Raw genomic sequence first — 10,046 nt, 5'->3', positions numbered from 1 at the left:
ATACCAAGTGAGTATGTGGGAACATGAAAGATCTGTTTTTAGCTAGCCCACAGTGAATCCAACATACTAATCCCAATAGAGATATGGACAAGACAGTTAGACTTATGTCCTTCTCTATCAAGTAATAGGAATTGATCTAAACAGAAAGAGGATTCCTAGAAAACCACGACTGGTAATTATAGAGGAGGACTGCCTACCTATTGTATGACTTTATCTAAACTGAAGCCCTTGATACCCTTTACACAGACCACTCTCCACTGTGCTGGGTACACCATATGAAAGGTAACAATAAAAAATTGTGCATAGGGGTCTGTTGCTCCAAACCTTTGACTTTGACCTGGTGTGTAGGATAGGATACCAAAAAAGTAGACGGGTAAGATTGGTAGTGTTGTGTGACTGCCTGACCTACGTGTTACTCCTGAAGCTGTGAGAAAGAGGCTGTGAAGGGTGGTAGGTACTCTGTGTAAGTAATATTATATTTACTTTGATAGGCATTGCATTAGGAGAATGGCTCTGGCTCAGCACAGGTGCTGTTGTAGCCCAACATAGTCTCTCCCAGTAAATACCAGCATGAGTAACTATCCAAAAAGGGCCCTTGGCCTGACTGAAACCAAAGCCACGGGAGAAACTGTATATCTTCTTTCTAGACATTAGAGCTTTGAAATCAAGCTCAGATGTGGCATTTTAGCCTTTCGACATACCATCCAGCCTGAGTCTTTTTGAAAAAGAGTTGACTAAAAGTCAAAACCCAAATAAACATAATTTTTCAAATGGCCCACATTCAGCTCTAAAATTCAGCTCACTGTCCCAGGGCCATCCCCAGAGATGCCCTGTCAGTTATGTCCTCAGCCCCTGAGAGAAACACTCTCTAACTTCAATTAGCCATTTGGTTTTAAATCCTTTTGCTTTTTAATATTCAATAGTAGTAATATGGTTTATTGTATGTTTTGCTTTGCTTTCCAATTTTAGCCTTTCAGCATGCAATCTTTTATGGTCACGGTAATAAAGTATGGTTAAGTGCTTTATATACTTGGATCACTGAGTCAGTTCTGGGATTCATGTATACATCGGGCCCCAAGACTTGTGACTGTACACATGTAGGGTATTCATGCATTGCAGGCCTGTCTCAAAAACTGATTTGGGTAACACTGTCACCAAACATGGAAACATAGACGCTACAGGAAACATATCTTTAAGTCTGGTGATCACCAAAATTCTGGGAGAATTCCAGGCTCCCCTGGAGGCTTCTGCACATTAAAACACATACTCAGAACACTATGGAATTTGGGATTATAATCCAATGATCTGGATTGAGAGTAGGGGCTGCCCAATTTACTCGGTGACCCTAGGCAATAGCCAAAGGCACCAGTGTTCAACAATATAGTGACCAAGACAGAGCTCTCCCTGTGGCAGGCTGATCCAGCTGGCTGGCTTGCTCCGCTGCTGTCCCTGCTTCCTTTTGTCCAGTGGGGCCCCAGTCTAGCAGGCTGCCTCTACAGGTTGGCTGGCTGGCTCCCACTAGCCACCTCCACCCCTGGCCAGCCTCCTGCTGCTGCAGCCGTTTGTCCCAGCCCCAGCACTTGAGCTGACAGCCAAATTCAGGTAAGGCCAGGCAGCCGGCTTAAGAGCTCTTGGAAGGGCTTCCCCCTGCTGCTGGCAACCTCCACTCCAAAGACTGGAACTCCTTCTCCCTCTCTCTGCTGCTGCCTGTTGCGGGCCCTCCGCTTTGCTTCTGCCGCACACAAGACAGCCCCCAAGCCACTGATTAACTCAGCCGTGTGTGGTTGCTGCTGCTGCTGCTGCTGGCTGGGGGCTGGGGGCTGTGCTTGAAGACTCAAGCTGTAAATTACCGCTGCTTGACTGGAAACGAAGTTGCGCGCGAGCTCCGCAGTGCCTTCCCACCCAGCCCGTCCAGATTTGTTCCCAGCACTCCGCCGCTCATTTCTTTGATCGTGTTAGGCAATGAGCCCGCCCTGACCCGCGGCAGCAGCCGGTCGCTGCCTTCGCTTGCTCAGCGCCGGTTTTGAGGTTAGCCGCCAAAGCGAGCTCTTCTTGTCTCCTTACCGCGGTTTCATTTTTCTGGTCACTCAGATATTCGCTGGGGGAGGACGGAGCGCATGCATTCTTATGAGTGTCTTGATCTAAAACGAGAACGGCCCAAAAATATTAAGTTTAAAAAAAAACAACCTATAAACATACTGTATTTGTTTCGAATGCCAAATACATAGAAGTAAAAGTGCACCCTAGAGATCTCTTTTTTCTGCCTATGCTGGGGGGCGGGGGGGGGAGGAAGTGCAGAGCAAAGCCTAGGGCACCTCTCAATAAGGTGTAGTCACCATTTTGTGAACAAAGCAACTCATAATATCCAGCCTCAGTACACACAAACACGTATCCTCAAAAATCTGGGTTTTCCAATTATGTGTACCAAAAGCAGGGAAATACACATTGTCCTAACCACACACAGTGGCAAGTTGCATCTGTACATATTGACAGGATAATGCATAGCACAGCCTTCCCTTATATGCAGGTCAGTCTTAATAAATGAAAAAGTCTTCACAGATACAAACCAGCGTTTCCTTCACAGCACCAAATAATGAGTGAAAAATAGGTCCCCTGTATGTAGAACATGCCCTTGTAAGGGCCGAAAGGTGGTATATAAAATGTTGTGAATTAAATGGAAGTTCTGAAATACTATTTGCTGATACTCTTTCTATACCAATATTCAAGAATGCTCATCCTTTGCTGCCAACACAAATATTTGATCCACATATTTCCTAGATGTTTATGAGAAGACATTTCACCTGCTGCAAATATATTTTTCATGTGCTCAGTACCAATCATATTCAGGCCCACATCTCACTCAGCAATACCTGCATTTATGAGGAAATACTTTAATTGCTTGAGTGTAACCATAATACCATGTCTAAATCACGAGTGTAGGCTGTGATTGCATTTAAATGACAACCAAGTAGTGGCCCAAAGCAACCTGTTCAAGCCTCACACAGGAAATTGCACAAGTAGCATGGAGGTAGGGGATGAGTAGCATAGAGGTAGGGCTCACCACATTCACACGGGAGCTCATGATATACAAGTCAAATACGTGGATGCTCAGCTGCATCGCTATGCTAGGGGAAAATGGTTTTGGAAAACAAATATAACAAAAACAGATAGCCTTTTAGTTATGACCAATGACTACTAGAAGTGGGAGGGAGGGCATCAGAAGTTTCTTTAAAGAAATACTGCAAGAATGTTAACCTTTTATTTTGAGTAAAAAATAATTGTGTTTGCCTGTGACATTGATAAAGTTTGTATCTCCCGTACCTGGAATTACATTTTATGGCACACATGGCCTGGCCCAAAAAAGGGACGTTGACATCAGATATGGCCCATGTAAGAAATGAGTTCAACATCTGATAGTAATTTTCAGGCAGATGTCAGGCAAGCCTTATCATTTCTAGTCCTCAACAAAAATCTACCTAATTTTGTAAGTGTTTGAATAGTGTGTACTCAAATTCATAGCTTGGCACAAAGCACAGAAGATATGGATGCTTGTTCTGTTCTGTATTATCACCCTTTAACTCAGATCACTTGCCACTAGAAAACCCCATCTCAGGGTTGCCAGCTTCAGGTTAAACAGTACTTGGAAATTTGGGAGTTAGACCCTGAAGATTTGGGGAGGGGAGGGACTTCAATGACTTAATGCCATAGAGTCTACCTTCCAAAGCAGCCATTTTCTCCAGGGGAATTTATCTCTATTGCCTGGAGATCATAGTTATCACAGGATATTTCCAGCAGCCAATTGGCAACTCTAGTCTTGGTGCACTAAGGATATGCACTGGGATAGAAATCATGTGTCCCTGTAGGGCTTCTCTTCAAGGCTGTCCAGAAGCTACATTTGGTACAGAATACTGTAGCCAGAATGTTGACTGGAGTGGGTCATAGGGTCTGTTCACACTCCAGCCTTGTTCCATCTACGCTGGCTCCTAATTTGCTTACTTCAAAATGCTGACCGTTAAAGTCCTTGAGATTAGTACTTTTGTATATATAGGACTGCCTTCTCTCCTATGCTCCTCAGAGGAACCTGCACTCCAGCATGCAACATCTGCTATGGATCTCCAGCCCCAGAGAAATAAAGTTGGCCTCAATCAGTGAGAACGGGTGGAACACTCTTCCAAATGAGATCAGGACCCTGTTAGACCTAAAACAGTTCCACAGCACCTGCTAGACAGAGTTGTTCCACCAGGCCTATGGTTGAGCTCTATAAATCCATCAGTGAACCTGGCCTCCCTACACATTCATGTTGAATGTATATCAAATGTATATCAAATATAAAGGGCCATTATAAGAATATGCCCTTCTCACTGAGACAGTGTTTTTGTGAGAGTGGCCAAATTGAAACCAGAGACCATATACCAGGGGTAGTCAAACTGTGGCCCTCCAGATGTCCATGGACTACAATTCCCAGGAGCCCCTGCCAGCTTTCGCTGGCAGGGGCTCCTGGGAATTGTAGTCCATGGACATCTGGAGGGCCACAGTTTGACTACCCCTGCCATATACTGTTCCACTGCCTTGCTTATGCAGACATTTGAGGCAAACTGATCTATCCACTACTTAAAAGGTATCCAGAATGTCCAGATGCAGGTCAAGCAAAGAGGCAATTAAATGATGAGGTACCCCCCCCTCCCATGGTTACAATTTAGCTTCCCAAGTTTTGCGCCACTGCCATAGAAATATTAAGTGTAGAAGACAGATCGTTTTAAGTTTAATTTTTAGGATTTGTCTTAATTGTATTATACTTAATGACCTCATGTTTTGGACTGTTGTGATTTTGTTTATATAACTTGGTCTAAACAACTGTAATAATAAGCTTTGGTACTTTTGATGCATCTACAGCTTATCGACCATCGCAAACTCTGCTCCAACACTTTATTCCCTCCACTACTGCAGAGATAGGCAGTAGCTACTATCCCTAGAGCAGTGGTCCCCAACCTGCGGGCCGCGGCCCGGTGCCAGGCCGCAAAGGCCATGGCGCCGGGCCGCAGCTCCCTCTCCCCTCCCCCCCGCAGTGAAAAACTTCCCAGGCCGCAAGCTTGCGGCCCGGGAAGCTTCTTACTGCGGGAGGGCGGGGAGAGGGAATTGGCCAGGCTGCGCCCGATGCGCGGGCGCGGCCCGATGCGCGGGCGCGGCCCGTACGGCCGGCCGCGCCCTGATGCCCTGCTGGTCCCCAACCTCAGAAAGGTTGGGGACCACTGCCCTAGAGAATAATATTACAGGAAAGGACTTCAATTCGATATAATAATTAAAAAAAATCACCTACACTTGTTTATACTCAATTCGATTATGTAAAGCACCATGAGCACCTGGGAAGGATGGTATAAAAATGTAATAAATACCTAGAATGATAGAATCATAGAATAATAGACTTGGACGGGACCTCATGGGTCATCTAGTCCAACCCCTGCACTATGCAGGACACTCACAACTCTATCGTTTATCCAACCCGCCACCCCCTTGAATCTTCACAGAATCAGCCTCTCTGTCAGATGGCTATCCAGCCTCTGTTTAAAAATTTCCAAAGATGGAGAACCCACCACCTCCCGAGGAAGCCTGTTCCACTGAGAAACCGCTCTAACTGTCAGGGACTTCTTCCAGATGTTTAGATGGAATTTATTTTGAATTAATTTAATTCCATTGGATCTGCTCCATCTCTCTGAAGCATGAGATAACAACTCTGCTCCATCCTATACATGGCACCCTTTTAAATACTTGAAGATGGCTATCAAATTCCCTTAGTCATCACCTCTCCAGGCTAAACAGACCAAGCTCCCCCAACCTTTCCTCATACGCCTTGGTCTCCAAACCCCTCACAATCTTTGTTGCCCTCCTCTGGACACACTCCAGTTTGTCTTCACCCTTCTTCAACTGTGGTCCCCAAAACTGAACACAGTACTCCAAATGAGGCCAAACCAGAGCAGACTAAAGCGGTACCATCACCTCCCGTGATCTGGACACGATACTCTGTTTGATACAGCCCAAAATCCCATTTGCCTTTTTAGCCACCAACTCACACTGCTGACTCATGTTCAATGTATGGTCTACTAAGACTCCTAGAACCTTATCGCACATAATACTGCCAAGACAAGTCTCTCCCATCCTCTATTGGTATCTATGGTTTTTCCTACCTAAATGCAGAACTTCACATTTATTCCTCTTGAATTTTATTTTATTCAGTTTAGACCAGTTCTCGAGCCTAACAAGATCATACTGTGTTCTGATTCTGTCTTTTGTTATGTTTGCTACCCCTCCCAGTTTAGTATTATCTGCAAAATAAACAAGTATCCCCTCTAATCCCTCATTCAAATCATTTATAAATACATTGAACAACAAAGGCCCCAGGACAGATCCCTGGGGACTCCACTTGTCTCTCTTCTCCAAGAGGATGCTGAACCATTAACAAGTACCCTCTGGGTATGATCTGTCAACCAGTTATTGATCCACCTGACAGAATTAGGATCCATACTGCATTTTACCAACTTGTCAACAAGAATATCATGTGGAACCTTATCAAAAAGCTTTACTGAAATCCAGATAAACCGTATGGAAGGTTGGTATATAAATCTTAAATAATGTCCACAGCATTTAACTTTACTGAAATCCAAATAAACGATGTCCACAGCATTCCTGAAGCATTGTCTTACGCTTTATGAAACCACTATAGTCATCTTTGGAGTTCCTGGTTTGGGTGCCTCCACCATCTGAGGTAAGATGGGTGGTGACCCCACAAAGGGCCTTCTTGTATGATCTGGGGCCAAGCCCTGTGAAGATAGGTTGAGGGACTTGGGAATGTTCAGCCGGGTGAAAAGGAAGTTGAGAGGGGACATGATAGCCCTCTAAGTGTTTGAAAGGTTGTCACTTGGAGGAGGGCAGGATGCTATTTCCGTTGGCTGCAGAGGAGACGACACGCAGTAATGGGTTTAAACAAGTACAACGATATAGGCTAGATATCAGGAAAAAAAATTCACAGTCAGAGTAGTTCAGCAGTGGAATAGGCTGCCTAAGGAGGTAGTGAACTCCCCCTCACTGGCAGTCTTCAAGCAAAGGTTGGATACACACTTTTCTTGGATGCTTTAGGATGCTTAGGGCTGATCCTGCGTTGAGCAGGGGGTTGGACTAGATGGCCTGTATGACCCCTTCCAACTCTTGTGATTCTGTGATTCTGTTTTACATCAAAACTCTGGAACTCCCCCCCCCACACGGAGATTTTTTTCTGCCTCCCTCTATCATTGTATTTCACCAATGGGTGAAGAAGTTCTTGTTTTGTTTAACATTCCAGCACTAGCTCTTAGTGAACCAGCTCAGTGTAGTGGTTAAGAGCGGCGGCCTCTAATCTGGAGAATTAAGTTTGATTTCCCACTCCACATGTAGCCAGCTAGGTGACCTTGGGCCAGTCACAGGGTTCTCCCAGCCTCACCAACGTCACACGGTGTTTGTTGTAGGCAGAGGAAGACAAGGCAATTGTAACCTGCTTTGAGACTTCTTCAGGTAGTAAAAGAACAGTGCAAAAAACAATTTTTATTCTTCTCATCCCTGGTTATGTCATGTTTGCATGCCTATATGTTTTGTTTAAAATGTTTATTCTTGTGTCTGTATACTATAAAAATAAAATAATTATTGTTATTATTTAAAATTCCATTTTTATTTATTTTTATACCGCTGCTCTTCCAGAGGTCTTGCAGTGGTTCACAAGTAAAAACACTAAAATACAGTAAAAGCCCATAAAACGACAATAGATGGCTGGCAATCACATATTAGAACTCTTCTACCTTGCCAATCCCCTCCTCCCTCCCGCATTCAACTGGAGGGCCAAGTTTTCTCCCACTGGGAGCGAGGCGCCAAATCTGATTTTAATGTTTCAATGTTTTTGGTGTTTGTTGCCTTGGGTAGATTGGTAAAACTAAAATAGGAGGGGTCGGACCCAGTGAAGAATCAAACAGTAGACAAATAATAGGGCACTGAGATACCAGTAAGGCTAAACTATTATAACAGTATAATAAGTAGACTCTGGAAAAGTCTGCTTATTATATTGTTATCATTCTTTAGCCTTACTGGTATCTCAGTGCCCTGTTTCTTGTCTACTTGGGTAGATTGGTAACATAGAAATGTTTTAAATAAATGGGAACAGCAGTTTTAAAGCACCAGTGTGTAATAAAGCTGTGAGCAAACATTTAAGCCCCCCACAATGGTGTGTAAAACTGGATATTTAGGATAAAAATCAGTGGAAGATCCAGAAGGCTTTTCAGGCCACGCGGTTTCAGGCCAGGACATGTGGTTTTTAACTTTTTTTAAATGGAGACCAGGGAGTGCTGTAAGACAGGGTTAATTAGATTAAAAGATTTCAAGATGCACTAAGGACTTCTGGGACAAAGAAGCAAAACAATCCGCACTTTTAAATATAAAAGTTACCATTTAATAGGACTCTATTCAAAACATAGGAAACAGCTGGAATTTCTGCAGAAACAGAGGGAAAGATTATGTGGCCTAGTGGTTCCCTCTAGTGGTTGGATTGACTCTAGCAACTACACAGTGCTGACCAGGACCAATGAATTACTTGTGTTAGATCATGTTGTTTGTAGATCAAGGAAATTACTTGTATAGGAATAGAGTTATATACAGAGACTAGAAATATAGCCCGCTGTATAAGGGATACAGCGGGCGCTAGGCACTCACAGTTTGTTGTGTCCCGCGGCGACGGCTCTCCGCAGCGGCTCCCTCCCTGTGGCGTCGTGTCTAAGCCGCGGCGGCGGGGGAGGCAGGGAGGGCCCGGCAGCCGCACTCCGCGTGACTGCCAGGGGCTCCCTCGGGTAGCGGCCTGACGCAGTGAGAGGCACTTCGCGCCTCTTGCCGCATCAGGCCGGGAGCAACTGTGAGCCGCGCTGCGCGCGGCTCACAGTTGCTGGGGCTGGGAATCGGAGGGACCAATCGGCAGGTGCTTTGCGCCTGCCGATTGATCCCTCCAATTGTCTGTCCTGAGGAAGGGTCCAATCCGGACCCTTCCTCATCACGGACACATCCCGCCTTAGAACCGCTTACCCATTTATTTAGTCCGTGGCGCCATGGGTGGTTTAAAGATATAGCTATGTCAATTGATGGAAGAGACACAAGGGACACCAGTATTCTGAGCCTTGCACATCTAGAGGCCTCAGTGATGATGCTTCCAAACACCAACACCCACTTTTCATTATATAAAACTGAAGCAGTTAAGCCAAACTACAGCTAGTGTTCCCAAGAGTGAAGCACTAGGCATACAAACGCTGGCAGGGGCTCATGGGAATTGAAGTCCATGGACATCTGGAGGACTACAGGTTGAGTACCCTTGCTTTAGAAGATGTTTCTTCCTTCCTATAAAACACTGAGGAAGGATTCAAGACTGCTGAAAAGCTCTGCTCATTTAGATCTTCCAGATGATGGGCATCATGAAATATTTTCCCTCTTTGCCCTAAGTAATCATGAAGTCTGTTGACGGATGATCTGTTTTGCAGAACTAGAGGAGGACTCATCTTTGACTCCTGAGTAGCTTAGTTCTCCTGTCTAACCACCTTAAGACTTCCTTTGTAAGTGGTCTTTATTGCTAATAAGGGGGGGATGCAAAATCTTTTCAATGTTGTTTCTAAAGAATTTTCTCTAATCATAACTGTCTGCTTCTTATTTTAAGTGACCAACAAGGTCCCAGAAGGAAAGACAGGGGTAATTAAGAACATCAAGGAAGATCAGTATGTGTCTAATCTTGGAAATGGTGAAACTGCAAACAGTTTAAGCCTTCTGAGTTGATTAAAGAGCTCAGAAATCTGTTTCAAAGTCTTCAGCGATTTAAAGCTGGAGGGGGGAAGCTGTATTTATTCCCAAGTTGACTTGCTTTGAACAAGAAATACTTATCTATATTCTAGAAGCCAAGCCAGCCATATCTGAGGTTTCTTAAAGCTAGAGTTTGGATCCATGAATAGACAAAACAGATCTTTCTACAAATCCAAAAAATGTGCCAAGTTTCA

Source organism: Paroedura picta, chromosome 2 (genome assembly GCF_049243985.1).
Source record: "Paroedura picta isolate Pp20150507F chromosome 2, Ppicta_v3.0, whole genome shotgun sequence".
NCBI classification, from domain to species: domain Eukaryota; kingdom Metazoa; phylum Chordata; class Lepidosauria; order Squamata; family Gekkonidae; genus Paroedura; species Paroedura picta.
The sequence above is the reverse complement of the archived record's forward strand: the minus strand, read 5'-3'. Positions refer to the sequence as shown.